This window comes from Fistularia commersonii, chromosome 13, assembly GCF_037954325.1.
Source record: "Fistularia commersonii isolate RoL2024-O1a breed Wild chromosome 13, RoL_Fcom_v1.0, whole genome shotgun sequence".
Taxonomy (NCBI): domain Eukaryota; kingdom Metazoa; phylum Chordata; class Actinopteri; order Syngnathiformes; family Fistulariidae; genus Fistularia; species Fistularia commersonii.
In genome coordinates, this window is record NC_141296.1 from 5,574,060 (window position 1) to 5,592,221 (window position 18,162).

The window sequence follows — 18,162 nt, forward strand, 5'->3', positions numbered from 1 at the left end:
TAGCAAAAGTGTTTCAACATTTTAATAGAGAGAGATACGTTCTGAGTGCAGAGCATGCTAGCAGTCAGCCGTCATTGCGCAATCTGCGGTGAGGCAAAACAGTCGGCGGCCTCAACCCACGTCTCTTCTCAGTATTTGAACAGAAAATGTGAAAATCCAGCAATCGTGAATAAAAAATAATTTAAAACTGATAAAGTTAAATTAAAAATACCTTTATAGAGCAAATCACAGATAAAAATGACAATTCAATTTTTTTTTTTCATTTCGCGTTTTTTTCTTTCCAAGATTAGCAAGTGAGGCACGGCCTCTCCTGCCTCCCCTGACTGCACGTCACTTATACATACCCACGTATATATTTATTGGCTTAACAGATTAGTGGTGTATATATTTGTTAATAAAAAAAAAATAGATAAAAAGTGTAAAATGAAGCGTTTTGCTCGTCAGATCCTGCATCCACCGTACAAGAACAGCGCCCCCTGTAGGCCATGTGTGACGCGAGTTTCGCGCAAACAACAGCAACGGCTTGTTGCACGGGAAGTAACTGATCCCAGCTGCCGCCGTGAGCGGAATGAGAGCTATTCCTGCTCCCGGTGGGCTGGTCAGTCACGTGTCCTTGGGGAAGGTTTAGAAGAAGCCGGGAGAGGAGGAGGAACGGGGAGAAGCCGCAGCAGGAGCAGCAGCAGCGGCAACAGCAGCGGCGGCAGCAGCAGCGGCGGCGGAGGTGGTGGTGGTGGTGGCTTTCCGCGGTTTGCGTCGGAGGGCAACATCCCAGCTTTTTTAACCGATTCCCTCTCACCGGCAAGATCACTTTTGATTCACGGGCTTTGTCACACACACACACACACACACACACGCACAGTGTGATTCCTTGAAAACCACGGAAATTGTCACAGAGCACCCCCTCCTGCTTCTCTTTCTCCGACTCCAAAGTTATGCTCCTCTGCCTGGGGTCGCATTCTGGAGAGCCTTTCCAGAGCCGGGAGTTCAGGTAGGATGCGCTTCTTTTCCCACACTATTTTTGTTTGCATGTTTGTTTTTTTCAGGGCGGGGGTCATGCTCGGGGAAGACGCGCACTTTTGCGCGCTGTTTTGCGCCGTGCGTCTTTGAGACGCCTCTTTATGAATGTGCAGCTCAGATGTTTGAATTTCAGCATCGCCCACAACTAGATTTATCACCCTGCGTGGGAGTTTTAATGTTTTCACACTCATATGCATTTGAATGAATCCCCCCCTCCCTACACACAAATCTGCACTTGGTAATGTTCTATGTGATTTACTGGAATTTCACCAGTCTTGCAGTGGTCAGTCCAAAACCAGAGACCCACAAGGGGGACTAGACCCACAACCACACCCCTGATGCCAGCCAGATATCTCCTGAGGTTTGTCATTGAAGTGATCAGTTTATTTAAAAAAAAACAATAATAATAATATTAATAAAGAACTAGTCAGGCATCTGAACACCTCTCAAAGCAAATTGGTGTCACCCGCAAAGATCACAATAGGAACTCTACACATGCCCCACAGTGATGTTACATCACTGTTGACTATGAAAAAAAAACAATAATAATAATATTATGAAAGAACTAGTCAGGCATCTGAACATCTCTCAAAGCAAATTGGTGTCACCCCCAAAACTCACAATAGGAACTCTACACATGCCCCACAGTGATGTTACATCACTGTTGACTATGAAAGGTTCAAGATGATGTGACAGATGAGGTTCTGGCTTTAGAAAAGCAGGGGGTCATATTTCAGCTTTGCATCAATAATGGAGACTAACCAGACAATGGGTAGTGAAAAGGAAGGATCCGTTGATGGCAGCGCATTAAAAAGGATGAAATCTACTTCACACCTTATCTACATTAACTCTGGTCCCAATTAAACACGAATAACTTATATTATGAATGCAACATGGAGGATACATGATGTGCTCCAAAGTCTCATGTGTCTGACACTTGTTTATTTTGTGAGTCAGGCAAGAATAGAATACTCGCCACATTAATGCAATACAAATGTGCGTATGTGTAGCAGCATGCTTGATATTTTGTTCCTTTAAACTGTGGTTAAAATTCTAAAATGTTATATATTTATACAAAGCAATGCACCAAGTCTGACTCCTTCAGACTTTTTTCCTTTAAGAAAGTATGATTATTTTTGCATATTGCCTTTTTTCATTAAAAATGTTTAAAGTTTATGATTTTATTCGGCTATTGTCATACATTTCCTCAGGGTTTTACAACACCTAGTAATCATGCACAATCCATGTTGTGGCTAAAAAAAGATTAATGCCAATAGCCAAACAGGAGAGGAATGTGCTACTACAAATGTCGTTTCCTGAATGTAAAAGTACTCAGTCATTTGTAACCTGGGGGCATCTGTCTGACACCCTGGCATCTTAGATTATCTAGACTTTCGAGGAGCCACATCTAAAGCAGGCAAGTCTAAGCTCTTTGTTGCCTCCATCCTTTCCCTTCTCCTAATAGTGTTCATTTTGTGCCGGAAGCCTGTGGTAAATCACATTCAATGAGGAGGTTGGAATGCCTTCCAGGGGATTGATCAAGCATAGGTAGGGTTTAGCTGGATCAAAGTGAAGCAGTGGCTTGATCAAGTGCACACTGTGTGTTCATTTCACTGTTTATTCACTCATTTCTTATTTGCACAGCTTATCCTACACTGAGGGTCGTGGGGTTGTTTGAGCCGATCCCGGCTGTCATTGGGCGAAAAAGAGTTGGGGTTCCCTCCGCACCGGTCACCAGACAATTGCCGGGACACAACCTGTCACTCTCTTTCAGTTTGGGCAATTTAACGTTCTGCTATTGACCTACTGTGTGATTTTGGACTTTGGGAAGACCGTAGAGACCAAACAGAATATGGAAACTCCACTCAGAATCAAAACCAGTGACCACCCTCTACTACAAGGGTGGGCAAACTTTTTGGGGGGCCGCATTGACTTTTAAAATTTGACAGACGGGCCGGATCAGCACAAGATTCGAAAAAATTTTAAAAAAGCATTCATTTGCAGTACATATCAAACTTTGACATTTGCTTTGAAAATAAAACCAGCTTAGTTTTGAAGGCTCTGACATTTGCTTGCATTTCATGCACAAACCAGTTTTTCCCTTTTAGCTTCATGTCCTTTTCATTCATGTGTGTCAGTTCGTCCACAGTAAAGGCTAAATCACAAAGCCAATCTGTGTCATTCAGCGCAGGAAAATTCTCAAGTAGCTCCAAAAATGAAATAATCTCCTGTTTGAGCTCCCACATTCATTGATCCGATCATTCAATCATTCACATCAAGTGTGAATTCTGTATCGATCTTTGGCGGTCCGGATTCAAAAGGCCAACGGGCCGGATGTGGTCCGCGGGCCGTAGTTTGCCCGCCCCTGCTCTACTACTTATCCTGCACTCAGGGTTGCGGGGGATGCTAGAGTCTATCCCAGCTGACATCGATCGAGAGGCGGGGAACACCCTGGACTGGTCGCCAGTCAATCGCAGGACCACACACACACAGACAGACAACCATTCACTCACTCACTCGGGGCAATTTTCCCACTTTTTTTTTCCAATTAACGTGCCGTATGTTCATGGTTTCTGAACTGTATCGACTGGAGAAAAGACACACCTTAACAAACTTCAAGGGGTCAGTCACAAGCTTATCTTTAGCACTTTCAAATAAGTGCCACTGTGCGAGCAACAAAATGTCAATATCTTGAAAAAAGGCCTTTATCCCAAAATATTTAATATGCTTCATTTGTGTGATTTATGCAAATGTGGTTGTTCATGGTGTTGTATACATCAATAGCCTTTTGACTTGAAGTGCATGCTGGCGTTCAGTGATGCCTAATAGATATGGTTCTTCCTACCAGTTGCTTTTGCAGAGTTCTATCATAAAAAATGTTCAATTGGGATCTTGAGCTCAGATTGGTGACGACACCACAGATTGGCAAGCTGATACACTACAAGCCCTCTGGGTTTTTTCGCTGTAAGACATCAAACATTGTTTTTATAGAATCATTCTGAGAAGTAATCTATTTACAGCCTCAGGCAAGCAATTCTACAGTTGTTGTGACAAGTAGTTGTGATGTATCCAGATTGTATTTCAAATCTTGGAATGCCTTGTTTCTGCCATGTGAACCTTTTTTTTTTTTTTCTATCCATATGAACCCAAGCATAGTCTTGAATTCAGCCTAAATTCCAGAAGTCTTTGCTCTTTGCAAAACAAAGAATAAAGAATAAAGAATAACAGCTGACTGACCTGCTGGTCTGACCAATTGATGAACACCAATATATTCATAAAACTTTGAATGGTCCCAGTACAGATGTAACTGTTGATAGTATTGTCCAGTAACTGAGAGATTATTTCCTAAAGCTCTCTTTGGGGCAGCGGCAGGATAAAATTGTAGAGAAAATGATCGAACCCTTAATAAATACTTAAAACTTGCAAGACACCCCCTGCATGGAACGACCTATACAATGAATAATGAAATTCAAACTGGAGACAACAAGGAGAACTGATGGCTCTAATAAGCTAAATAATCCATGTCCAAGGGTCTGAGAAAGCTTTTGCATTGCATAAGACTGATTTATCATTTTTTTGTCATTTTATTAGTAATTATTCATTCGAGAATATTTTCTCAAGGAGCTCATCACTCTGTTCATGTGTTTATACTTCTGTGTATAGACGTATATATATGTATGTATGTATGTGTATATATATATATATATATAATCTCAGCAAGTTGAAATCCTAAACCATCCAGAAGGCACCAAGGTCAGTCCCTAGTTTTTGTAACATTTTAATGTTGACAACAAAATTCTGACTTTTGCATTTGCGCTGATGTTCCCTTTGACTTGTTGGGTGTGATAAACAGTTTATTTTTGATGTTTGAAGAAAGAATAGAAGAACATAAGTTGCACAGAGAATATAGAATTACTCTTCATAGTTTACTCAAGGTGGAGGACCCTCAAGGAAGTTGTCTTTGGCAACAAACCATGTTTATCACTGGCGAAGATTTCCCTCAGTGCATCTGAGCCTGGTATCTTGACTGACGGCCTAATTCACATGCTCCCTCGTCTCCCTTTTTATCCATGCCTTTGTGTTTCCCTCTTTGTCCCCAATTACTGTAAACCTTAAGACATCGTAATGATAATATATGTTAGAGAAAGGCCATGAAATTCTACATGTTGGTTGATTATAGGTTTGATAGGGGGTTGTAGCTCTGGGTTTTTCCTGCAGCTGAATTTCATGAATAGACAAAAAGCATTTACTGTACATTTTTAAGTGGTTAGCTCTTTGCAGCATGAACCAGACATTACATACATTTTCACACAATTACCTGCAACTACACAGAAGCTGACCAGCCAAATGTATGTATGGTACTTTAATTTGTGGTAACTATCACCATTTTTTTTATAATTGAGGAAAATGAACCGCTTTATGTTTCCATTGCCCCAAGTCTTTTTATTTCTGCATGTATGAAAGAAATGACAAAAATGTTATGTAGATTAAAAAATAAAAAAAAACAGAGTAGACCTGTTGTGCTCAATGTGGATTGTTAGTGGTGGAGTATTATTTTCCCTCTAATCCAACTATGGTGTTCTCCGATTATGCATGATAATGGACATCTTCTACAAGGCTAAAATCATTGCTTCATAATAATGTTTGCCATGTTAAAGTACATTTCAGGTCAAATGTTCAAAAGAAGTGCCTGGTAGTGTTGGATACCTGATATCCAAACATGACCAAACAATAAAATTGTGATTTAGAAGTAAAAAAAAGTAAATCTTAGTCTTTTGGGCCTGGGCAAGTAATGTGTTGGTCTTACATTCAGTGTCATATTTTTCCATCATCTTGCAGAGAATGCAGAATCGTTGGACTGCAGCTGATGTAAAACCCTGCCAAAATGCAGCTATGCAGTTTCTGTTTTTTTTTTTAGAATAATCAAGCTTGTGTTGTGGTTCACAGCAGATTGTGCAAATGGTATCATTTGGCATTTCTTGCTGTAATTTAAAATGAAAATGTGTATTTTTCGTTGTTCTCAGTATTTTTTTTTAATGTGTAAATACATTTTTATCATTTCTGCCATTCTCCATTGACACCGATCTACCGCACACTTGTGGAACATGGAATCCAATCAGTCTCCAGAGAGTAGTGTCTGCAGCTGTCTTACTGAATTCATCAGCTTATAAATCAATCGGCATCTTGTCATCGTCTCAGGGGGAGCCTCCTGAAATGGCATAGATGGCATGTTGTTTTATCTGAAGCTGATATTGTGTGATTGGATTTGTCTCCAAATTGACAGAATTTTGATTTGCGTCTTGCGATTGGCTTAATGTGAGGACATTCCACAAGACGAAATAGAGAGAGCCATCCTTTTGTATCAGTCAGAGAGATATCAAATGTGTGAGTCAGACACGCTGCTTCCCACAGGAAGTCAGGAGTCCAGTAAACACATCTGTCTTATCAGGGAAATCCTAATTTTCTATTTTTTTTTATCATTTTTAAAGTAGCTGCTGCGTGTTTACAAAAGCACCGCAGCAGTGTCATCATATCAGTCCCTCAGTATCCACTGGCCAGTCCTCATATTAAACCTGCCTAAGATAACTGATTGTGATTAGCTCTGTCTTCACAAACCCAATGAAAGAGGGGATGGAGGGACATCAAATCGATCTATACAGCGAAATGAAACTTGAGCTTTGCGGCTTTGACTGGTTGCCTAATACCATGTTGTTTTTATATATTTTTTATTTGTAAACACGATTACAATAAGAGATTAAATAGTATCACACAGCCCCGAATTTGGCATTCGTGATCTGTAGTGAGAGCAGAGAACAGGTCGAGGAAAATGTAGAGGTTGGAAAGGAGAGGAATGACGGTTAGACAGAATATATGTGTGTGAATGACAGGAATCTGGATGGAACGGTGAGGCTGCAGGGAGTGGAGATCAAGAAGTTGGAGGATTTCAGGTACTTGGGGTCAACAGTCCAGAGCAATGGAGAGTGTGGAAAAGAGGTGAAGAGACGGACTCAACCGGGTTAGAATGGGTAGAGAACAGTGTCAGGGGTACTTTGTGATGGAAGACTATCGGCCAGAATGAAAGGAAAGGTGTACAAGACAGTGGTGAGACCAGCGATGCTGTACGGCCTAGAAACTGTTACAATGACCAAAAGACAGCAGGCAGAACTAGAGGTTACAGAGATGAAGATGTTGAGGTTCTCCTTGGGAGCGACCAGGATGGATAGGATCAGGAATGAGGAACAGCACATGTTAGATGTTTTGGAGAGAAGGTCAGAGAAGCCAGACTGAGATAGTTTGGTCATGAATGAGGAGGGATAGTGAATATATTTGTTGACGGATGCTGGAATTTGAGCTGCCAGGCTAGGAGGTCTAAAGGAAGACCGAAGAGAAGGTTTATGGACGTAGTGAGAGAGGATATGAAGGCATTTGGTGTGAGAGAGGAGGATACAGAGAATAGGATTAGATGGAGAAGGTGGATTCGTTGTTTTGTCCATTGAAAGGAAAAGCCGAAAGGAGAGGAAGAAGAAAAGACAGCCCCAATTTGATCGTTATTACAAATGCAGTTGTGTATTTTTCTCAGATCTACAGACTTTTCCTTGTTCATACAAGACCTTTTGTCGGCCACAGACTCTAATGCTGTCATGCCGCTCTCCTAAAATGAGCTGTGTTAAATGGGGGACAAATTACAAGGCTGTGCTCCGCTCACATGTCAAGTACATTAATTACTTACTTGTATCTCTGAACACCTGCTCAGTGTGGGCGTTCACTCAACATAAGAAACAAAAAGCTACTGTTTTGTACTATCCTTTTTGTGTTGTTTTTCCTGTCTTATTCTTACAGTAGTATTTTGGCAAACCATAACAGATTCAGGCTGAATATTTGCATGAATGTAACACAAACATGGAATAGAGAAGACAATAAACAGAGCGAAGCTCTTTTGTGTGGGCAATGAAATCAGACCATTCAAGAAAAGAAAGAGGATGCGCTTGACCTATTTTTTGTCTTTTGAGATTGTTGAAGTATATTTGTATGGCTGTATCAAACACTTATCAGAAGGAAAAGACCAGAATTGAGTCTTTACTATATGGTTCACAGTCAATCTTTTTTCGAAATTGTATTTTTTGTGTTTTTTTAAAGCTTTAGATCGCAACATTGTAGCCCTTTTTGTCAATAAAATTGATGAATAAAATCGGGATCTTGATACAAAAGCACAGGTTGTTTCAAAACATTGACCTTTTTCTGTATGAGCTCTGGGCTGAGTCAGCAATTCAAAATTTGTCACCGTTGGCAACATGGCCACATTTGGCATGGCCAGATTTTTTTGTTTTGTTATTTTTATGCATGCTTTTATTGTGCTGAAAAATATGTAGCAGCTCTCGTGCCTCACATCATTATAGGATTACATACCTTGCAACAGCAGCACTGGAGTGGTTGATTCAATAGATTTGTTTTTTGTGTCTGTGAGAAAGAAAGAAAGAAAGAAAGAAAATCAAATATTGATAGTAAAAGTGTCCACTAATGACTCCTTTAAGTAAATGAGAGGGGTACAGGACTGTCTCAGAAAGTTAGATTATCGGCAATTAAAAAAACAAAAAATACTTTTTCATGATATTCTAATAGTTTGAGATAGGATTTTTGAGTTTTCTTAAGATGTAAGCCATCATTAGCAATATTAAAATAACAAAAGGCTTGCAATATTTCAGTTGATTTGTAATGAATCCAGAATGTATGACATTTTTGTTTTTGTAATTGCATTACAGAAGATAAAGAACTTTATCACAATATTCAAATTTTCTGAGACAGTCCTATAATGGATGAGGTATGTATTAACTAAATTTGGGGAAAAAGTTGCCTGTATTTACCGGCAAGGTGCCACAGTGTTTAGCACTTCCAACCAACAGCAAGGAGGTCACTGGTTGAATTCTGAAAATGGCCCTTTCTCTATGAATTCATGTTTTCTTTGTGTCCATGTGGGTTCCCTATGGATTCTCCACTTTCCTCTAAGTCTAAAAACACGCAGTAGGTTTATTGGAGACTCTAATTGCCCAGATGTGTGAATGAGAGAGTAAGGGGTTATATGCAGGGGTGGGCAAACTACGGCCCGCGGGCCACATCGGGCTCGTTGGGCCTTTTAATCCGGCCCGCCCAAACATTGGTACTGATATCATACTTGATGTGAATGATTGGATCAATGAATGTGGGAGCTCAAACAGGAGATTATTTCATTTTTGGAGCACTTGAGAACTTCCCTGAGCTGAATAACACAGATTGGCTGTTGTGATTTATCCTTTACTGTGGACATACTGACACATGAATGAGCTGGATGTGACGCTACAAGGGAAAAAAATGATTTGCGCACAAAATGCAAGCAAGCTTCAGAGCCTTCAAAAACTTGTAAGTTTTATTTTCAAAGCAAATGTCAGACAAATGTACTGTTAACAAATGCGTTTCTTTTACTTATTTTTTATTTTTTATATACATCGTGTCTTGTGCCCACCTGTCAAATTTTAAAAGTCGATGCGGCCCCTGAGCCAAAAAGTTTGCCCACCCCTGGATTATACGTCTCTGCGTGTGGCTTTGCGATAAACTGGCAACCTGTCCAGGGTGATCACCGCCTCCCGCCAGATGACAGCTTAGATCGCCTCAAGAACCCGTGACTGACGGATAAATGGTAGAAATTATGAATGAATGAATACATGAATCAGCCCATATTGGTAATATGACATTTTGGTCAAAGTTATGTGTGAATGAACAACCCATGGGATAGAAAAGAGGGGACTGACCCAGCAATTACCACACAAACCTCATCACATTGTCGCTTCCAGTACCGTAGTTTGTCTTGTCATTCATCGGGGGTTAATTTTCAATAATGAGATTCCTGTGGTTGAAACTGGGTCGGTTGACTCAGCGATTGATAAGTGGGCATTTTATCTTCCAGTTCCCTCGTGTCCCTGGAGGAAAGAACAAGGCAGAGCGCTTGTGAGGGTAGTTTACTGATGTGCTAGGACTTTGTTCTAGTTTTGCCTCACTATTGGCATACCAAGTAACCTTAAGATCAAGCATTACTAAATACTTTTAAAACTGAAATCACAAAAATCCTCTTTATTAAATGTTTCCAATTTAACCCCTTAAAACCCTTGATTACTTAAACATTACTCCTGTAAAGTATTTTTCTGTGGTAAACTGTCAAGCCGTCACATAAGAAAAAATGAATCAAATGGATAAAAATGGAAAAATTAAAGGCATACATCAGTTTGACAGTTTATCACCATGTGACAAGATCTGCTTGTGTCAAAGCTTGACAATCATAACTGGCACTACTCAACTGTTATATATTTTGACCTTGATGATGTGGTTTCTGGCTGAAACCCGGAGGAAGCTTTCACATTGTGAGATACTACTAGATGTTGGTGGGAATGTAGTCGTATCCTCCAGGGATCAGCCTGTAAAAAGCTCTGCAAATCCCCAAAGACATATAGTTGTGCATAACAGGGACTCAACTGTAAAAGGGCTAAAGTTTAGTACTGGTGGGGCACTGGGAGGCATCGCACTCACACGTGTAGGTGCGACGTCCTTGAACAAACTTCGTGACGATCACTTGTTCTTGCCCGAAACCCAAAAAACACCGACAGATGGTTTGTGAAGTTAGAGACTTGTGAATGAGTTACTTTTAACTACGCCGTAGAGTCTTGATCATAAAAGATTCAAAGCTCTGACAAAATTGCTGACAATAGCAGCTTGTAACAGCTTTATATTAGGAAAGTCAAATTTTCCTACCAACCACATGTACTTGACATTGCATTATTGGGGTTACCTTTCAATAACCACTTTATCATCTGTAACCATCCAATAAAAAATAGTTTCTCAAAATGATAAGAGTAGAAGTAGAAACTAAACTGAAACAATGACCTCTACTTGTCCTCTGTTGCCACTTGTTTTAATTTTAATCACATCATGGGCTGAGGCAATACAACAATGGCATCTTCTTTTTCTTAATTAACCGTGATAAATTACTCTTGACCTGTGCCTCTGTTTTTGACCTTTACTGCCAAGCTACATTTTAATGATTTGCACACACACCAAGCACGAACCCACTTCCTCTCTGAATCCTCATATCTCCCCCAACCCCGCTTTCTGCCACTCTGCATATCTCTATCACCTTCAACCATTTCATCTCTGATGTCTATATACCTCTTTTTTATTCAAAACACACACACACACACACTAGCGCACTGTGCACAATCTACATCTTTTGTTTTTCGCTCCTAATCATCTATTTAGCATGTCCTATCCATTCTTCACGCATGACTGCAGTCTCCTGCAAGATCATCTTTAAAGTTCTCCGATGTGTTCACAGGAATTTAAATTATTAGGTTGGAAAATTGATTGGAAAAAAAGTTCCTGTTAAATTTGCAGTTGGCAAAAATCATTTTGTAATGGACAAAAAAAAATGATCTTTTTGTTATGTGTGTATAAAATATCCGTGTGAGAGTGACTGAGAGCAGAGTAGGGAATTTTAAGTTTGCAGAAAGACGGGAAGAATGGCATTGGCATTTTTTTGTACACCAGGATCAGATCTGTGCACTTGCAGTTCACCGACGGTGACAATCAATAGGCAAACAGGTTTCTTTTATCACAAAATCCATTCTTTTTCTGATGTTTAAATCTCAGAAATGAGACATGTCAGAGCCCCTGAATAGATAGTGATTCATAGCCAAAACATTGTGTGGCATTTCCCATTCCAGGGATGTTTTATTGTTGATTTCTTTTTTCCGACTCTCTAGCTGAAATTAACACAATTAACAAACCGCCTATCGGTGCTTCAATACTGTCAGAGAGTGTATGTCACAAAACAAATTTTGGCATCGAAGCACACCTCTGCCCCTGCTGATAGCTCAAATTCATTGTCAGTGGAGTAATTTGCCATAATAACAGGCGGACCGTCCATCCTGATTTAACCAACAGGCTTCTTTATCTTCAGTAGTGGCAGCAGCGCGAATCAGTGTGTCTTATAGATTAACATTGATGAGCAATGGCTCCGAGTCTATGTCTTTGTAAAACTGAATGATCAATGCTGTGATTAATTGTGCCCTGATGTGTCAAACAATTACCACTATCATTCTTAACTACTGAGTACACTTGCTGTGGGATCTCACTTGCGTCTTTACAGTGTGGTGAACTACACTTTGCATATTCAAGTCTTTTTTTTTCTGACATACAGAGTATCTCAGCTTGTAAATATTGATTTTGCATAATTTCAAGTAGTTGTGCTTGCTGAATATAAAGAGTTCTGAAAGTTCTAAAGTTGAGCTTCATGGTCATGTGATTACATCAAGTCTGGTAAGTCCATTAAACTAAGCACAACTCAGATTTTCATAGTTATTTGAAGGATATGTACCCAGTAATAAAAGATTTGCTCTCTAAAATAATTTGACCGAGATAAATAAAGTGATTTTAAGTGTATATGGATTTGGTAAAACTTTTTGGACACTAAGTCCTACAACCGGCTTTTCAGTGCCCACTGTACCTTGGCATGCAATAAATAAAACTCAATAAAACTTCTCCCCCTCCTTCAACCCATACAACCACCACTGGGCTTTTCATAAGTAAATTAAATTATGTAACAATTTTTTTTTCATCCTCAGAAAACCCCAACAAAAATAACTCTGCATAAACCATGCAACATAAGCATCTAGGGAAAAAACAGTAAGAAAAAAAAAAGCAGCTTGTGACCCATCCCTCCATTTTCCCCAGGATTCTGCTGCTGTGGTTAGGATATGATCTCAGATAAAAATTCTTTCATTTTACCAGCGTGTTTGTGTGTGGTTATCAGAAAAAAACACCGCTCATTCTGAGTCATGCTGTGTGTTTTCTGTCTTTCATATGTGCTGAGATTTAACACTATGGTGATGATGATTGTGTTTGAATGGGTCCAGATAATGAAGGGGAGCCTTTATGTTAAAATTTTATCACACCAATACTGCTTGTGTTATGACATGAACTCACCCTTTACACAATGCAATCCAAGCAACATTTTTCCACATCCACCTCATATCCTGTATGGTATGAAAAAGATGATTTTTTTTAAAAATATCAAATAATCTTTTTCTGCCAAAATTGGAGAAAGTTTTTTTAGTTCAAGTGTCGTAAACGGAACTATACAATTACAGCGTATTTGAAGTGAATATGAATGTCGTCTATAGTCTCTGACTGTGAACGAATGAAGAAAATCCAATTTCTTCCAAGTGGTCTTTTAAGCTTACATTGTAGGATAATGTAGAAGTATATTAAATGTGCAAGATTTATTCTTTCATTATCCATACCACCTAAGGGTCACAAGAGCACTGGAGCCTATCCCAACTGGGATTGGGTGAGAGGAAGGGTCGCCGGTCGATCACAGAGACCTATAGAAACAAACAAACAATCTCTAAATGCCATTAATTCACAAGTCATGGCAATTTAGAGTTTTCAATGATCAGACTGTATGTTTGTGTACAGTAGAAGGAAACATGAGAACCCAGAGGATACCAGAGGATGACTGCTGCAACTCCCTCCTTGCTGGCGCCCCAGCGGTGACCATCAGCCCGCCTGGTGTTCAACCGTCCCAAATTCTCCCACACAACCCCCCTTCTTATGTCCCTTCACTGGCTCCCGGTAGCCGCCAGCATCCAGTTCAAGACCCTGGCGCTCGGCTACCGGGCGATGAATGCGACAGCCCCGTCACATCTTCAGGATATGGTCGAGCCGTATGTCCCTACCCGTCCCCTCCGATCTGCCACCTCCCGGCGACCGTCCACCCCGTCACTCGGAGCCCCCGGCTGCCGATCCCGACCGGTCTCGGCTCCTCAGTGGTGGGACAAACTCCCGGGAAAAGTCAGAACAGCGAGGGCGCTGCCCATCTTCCGCCGTGACCTGAAAACGTACCTCTTCACCAAGCAGTACCCCACTAATCGCACTAAGGACCCCCCCACCCTGAAAAAAAAGAAACAAAACGAAGAAATGAATGTATGTGTGTACCGTAATTTCCGGATGATAAGTCGCGACTTTTTTCACGTAAACAACGATGCGGCTAATATATGGACTTTTTTGGGTGGGGGACGCTAACGAGCTTCACGCCGCTAAAACGTTTATCCTCATCACATCGAGCCGATGAAATGACCGGGAAATTCCGAGTCCGTTCAACTCCGATACCGAAGAAGACGACTTTGACGGTTTCAGTGCGCAGGAGGAAGCCTATATTGAGGTGCGCTCAATAGTCTGGAAATTATGGTATATGGTTTTGAGATGGCTATTTAGTAGAGTGGTGACTTCTGAATAATGACTACTGGTACTTTGGATCTTTGCTTATAGAATTGCAATTTTTGTAAGCCGCTTTGGATAAAAGCATCCGCTAAATGACTAATGCAATGTAATTTACCCACAGAAACACGGGGAAACATGCAGATTTCAGATTCCCGTCTTGAATCAAACCAGGGACCTACTTGCTATGAGGTGGAAGCACTAAACACTACGATCCTGGGCATGAGGTTTTTTTCGATAAGAAAATGCATCAACCTATAAAAAGTGGTATCTTACCCAGTATGTAGCTTCCTCCTGCTGTTTGCAGTCATTGTTGCTGGTCACGGGGAGCAGTTACACAGGAATCATTGCCTCACATCTTTTGGAGCAAGTCAAATCTTGGTGTTTGTTGCAGCGACAGTGTGAAATGTTCTTTGTTGTGAATACAAAGTATTATTCTTGAACCAATCAATGCCGGCCCATGAAAGATGTTGGCCTGTTCTGTCTTTCTTTCTGAAGTCCACAGACAAGGAGAGGCTCTGACGATGATTAGTGCCCTTTCTTGAAGTTTTCTTTCAAGATTCTCCTTAAACTTCACCAGGGAAAAAGAGAGACATGAAAAGGATATTACCATGCAGTAAAGACAGAAGTTCAAAACTACATGACAGATTTATAGACAGTCAAATTGGAGTCACTTTTCTCAGATGGAGATCCAGTCATCATATCTTTGACACATTTTGGGTCCAGCCACATGAGTAATGAGACATTAATAGAAATAGCTCTGTATCTCGTGTACTTTTATTCAGACAAAGGTTTGCAACCAATCCAAAAGAGTGATTGTGCACAAAAACAAACAAAAATAAGACCCTGCTAATCTTTGAGGTATTTGTCCTAGTTTCCAACTCTGCTTTTAATCTCCACTGTTCTTGAGTGGCATTCCCATTTGTCATTTACTAATGTGTTTTTGAAGACAGTGGAATAATCTATACAAAGTGTCTTTTTTTTTTTTTTTGAAAAAGATGAGACAGCTGGTATCTCTTGCCTACCGTCACATGTTAGAATCATACTGCATTCCAGCTATTAAACTAATTTACACCGAGGAGGACCACGGCTGAATAGGAGAGCAATAGCCTCGTGGATTGTGTTACTGAAAAACAGCTAAAGAGGAGAAACTGCTGCCATTTTCATTCCCGGTCAATTTTTCAGTAAAATTAATGTCCATAGCAGCAATTCTTGCTCACACACTCACGTGCACAAAGCTGAACGCTTTTGGGTCCTGATTCATAGTAGATATAGCTCCTTCCAGCTAGTACATATTGAGTTTTGGCATTCTCGTCAACCTCGCTGTTCAATAGCACATCATCAATATGAAGACTTGAGAGTTTCGATCAGAACTTGGTCTTCTTTCCCTCATTGCTGCTGCCTTGCAGGTGTGTCATGAAACCTCATTGTGTGTGTGTGTGTGTGTGTGTGTGTGTCTAAACAATCACTGTACCAAAAGAAAGCAGTCAACATCAGTTTTTGATGGAGACAACTAAGAATTTAAGTTGACAGAAACATCCCGTCATGGTGAGAACCATTTAGAAATCTGACAGTAATGTCTAAATGTAATTGAGAATTAATTTTTCATGGTCTCCAGTGTAGTTGAAAATCCCGTCTTAATTCCTGTGATGTTTTAATAGCTTTCTAAATGTGAGTAATGCATATACTTCATTTTTAGCTTGTTCAAAATATGCTTCATTCAATATTAGGTGTCCCTGGGGGGGCAATCAAATAATGATTCGATAAATTTTGTATTTGTGACCTTTTTTCCTTGCCCAACTATCTCATCTGTAAAATAGTTTTTAAACACTCATCAAGTACATTTGAAGGCATGAGGGTTTGATTTGATTACAAATAAAATGATTAAATTAATGGCAAGACCCAATGAAAGCAGGCATCTGTGAATATCAAAAAAAAAATATTGTGCTGAATAATTATTATAAGTACCCACAGAAAAAAAATATCAGTCACCCATCAAATTAATTGGTGGATTAATTATGTATTTCATGTGTGTTTTTAATACTTTATGGTTAATTGTGAATACTGTTGAATGATTAATTTCTTATAACTGCCTTTGGTAAATAGCTACTTTGTTTCTCCGCAAGCTGGTGTGAACTCCATTCATTCTGCTTCTATTGTGAATTAACATTTGATGGGTAATTATTATTAATCCTGTATTTTATGGTTTTGATCTTATTTTAAGAGTCACGTATGGTTCTTTTCTATGCAAAGGGAGCAACTAAAGCTGGAATTGTGTGATTTTCTCAACAACACTAGATGGCACTATTGACATGTCCATATCAAAAGCTCATACTATACTTTAGGTCGCAACTAAAAATAATTGCCTTTTACCTTCCATCACAGATTATCTCTCTCTAACACAATGACACACACACACACACTTTACATTATCAGGAATGAGATTGTGTGCGGGGAGGTGTTTATGGATGTATGAGTATGCATGTTTATTCAGTCCAGCAACTTTTTCTTAAATGCAAAACTATGTTTAAAAGTTTAAAAAGGGAACGTTGACACACAGTTCATGTATTAGGCTTCTACTGACAAAGTTGCATAGAAATGCACAGTCCAATGACAATTTGGTCTTCATTATTACAATTACTATTTCTTTTATGGTAATGTACAGGACTGTCTTAGAAAATTAGACTATTGTGATAAAGTTCATTATCTTTTGTAATGTAATTACAAAAACAAAAATGTCATACATTCTGGATTCATTACAAATCAACTGAAATATTGCAAGCTTTTATTATTTTGATATTGCTGATTATGGCTTACATCTTAAGAAAACTGAAAAATTCCTACCTCAAAATATTAGAATATCATGAAAAAGTATTTTTTTGTTTTTTTTAATTGCATTACAGAAGATAAATAACTTTATCACAATATTCTAATTTTCTGAGACAGTCCTGTAACCAAATCAAGCCACTCAGGTGTGAACAAAAAAAAAAAACTGGTGTACCTTTTGCTTAAGATACAGATAATATTAGAAAAAAATGAATGGAATACCTTTATTTATTCTTTAATTGTTGTAGCAGGCTGTATAAAATCTTGCTGTGATTGACCCCTGGGCCGGACATTGTACAACCCTACCATATAAACTCAAGTAGAAGAACATCTATCCTGGCTCCTATTATCTGTACAGCTTATCCTGCTTATAGATACTGCAGGTTTGGCTGGGAGTGGGGTGGGGGTTAATGTGTTATTAAGAACCTCATTTATAACCAAATGATACGATCTAAATGAGAGCGGGTAAACAAAGCTGCTCTTTGTAAAATTATATCAATTCTGATTAATGTGGCATTGATACTAATTGAAAATGCAAGGGATTGAACTGGGGCCATAAAAATCCCCCAGACTACGTCTCTGGAGAGAATTACTCACATATTTTTGGGAATCTATGCAAACGGAGCCTGTATACCACGCAGTAATCACTTCCCCTGAGCACATATAGCATTTTGGAGTTGCCGGGATACTTGTTTGATGATTTTTAAAATCGGTTTAATAAGCAACCCTTTATTGTGCTAAGCTACCGAGCGGTATCCCAATACCCACTGTCCATACATAGGCGAGAAGTTAATCCATCATCTTGATGGCCCTCATATCGTAATGGATCTGAAAATTACTATTCAATTACTTGCTGTCATGTAGTGAAGATCCATCCAACACACACACAGACACAGACACACAAATTCTTTTTCTACACATTGTTTTGTCCACTTACAAAAACAAGTCAACTCACAGGATATTGAAGGTGTCATTATAAGATTATTGTGACCTCAAGGTAAGGCATTTTCCCACGAAAGC

At 39.5% G+C, this 18,162-nt stretch overlaps 1 protein-coding gene across 1 annotated transcript in view; it reads left to right on the forward strand.

Moving 5' to 3' along the window:
• Positions 1-664: 664 nt before the first annotated feature.
• mid2 (midline 2) overlaps positions 665-18,162 on the forward strand; it is a 144,592-nt gene continuing 127,094 nt past the window's right edge. The window contains exon 1 of the mRNA XM_086158489.1: positions 665-988. The gene's annotated coding sequence lies outside the window, so the exon portion shown is untranslated. The remainder of the gene's footprint in view (positions 989-18,162) is intronic.